Source organism: Ascaphus truei, chromosome 22 (genome assembly GCF_040206685.1).
Source record: "Ascaphus truei isolate aAscTru1 chromosome 22, aAscTru1.hap1, whole genome shotgun sequence".
NCBI lineage: Eukaryota > Metazoa > Chordata > Amphibia > Anura > Ascaphidae > Ascaphus > Ascaphus truei.
This window is the reverse complement of record NC_134504.1, coordinates 5,415,291-5,415,860: the sequence shown is the minus strand read 5'-3', so window position 1 is coordinate 5,415,860 and position 570 is coordinate 5,415,291. Positions and strand designations below refer to the sequence as shown.

Sequence of the window (570 nt, the reverse complement as noted above, 5' to 3'; positions counted from 1 at the left end):
GTACTCTTTGCCCCTAGGAGGGACTGACCCCATAACCCTGTCACTGCCATTAGTACACTTTGCCCCTAGGAGGGACTGACCCCATAACCCTGTCACTGCCATTAGTACACTTTGCCCCTAGGAGGGACTGACCCCATAACCCTGTAACTGCCATTAGTACACTTTGCCCCTAGGAGGGACTGACCCCATAACCCTGTCACTGCCATTAGTACACTTTGCCCCTAGGAGGGACTGACCCCATAACCCTGTCACTGCCATTAGTACACTTTGCACCTAGGAGGGACTGACCCCATAACCCTGTCACTGCCATTAGTACACTTTGCCCCTAGGAGGAAATGACCCCATAACCCTATCACTGCCACTTTTAAACCCTCAGAGCCCTGCGGCACTGAAAGGGTTACACATGACGTCACAATAGCGCATACTGAATTTCACAGCCCAGCACAGACGTCACAGATTAGCCCCTCCCCCTGGCTCTGCCCTCTATGATGAAGACCCCGCCTCCTGTGCAGGGCAGCGAGGCCACGTGACCTGGAAGGGGAATGTGATGCGCGGCTGCCAGGGAGGGGG

The 570-nt window shown here is 55.3% G+C and overlaps 1 protein-coding gene across 1 annotated transcript in view; it reads left to right on the top strand.

The window, feature by feature from the left end:
• Positions 1-510: 510 nt before the first annotated feature.
• SEC14L1 (SEC14 like lipid binding 1) overlaps positions 511-570 on the top strand; it is a 30,950-nt gene continuing 30,890 nt past the window's right edge. Inside the window, 1 exon segment of the mRNA XM_075579735.1 lies at positions 511-570. This exon segment is cut by the window's right edge and continues 148 nt beyond it. The gene's annotated coding sequence lies outside the window, so the exon portion shown is untranslated.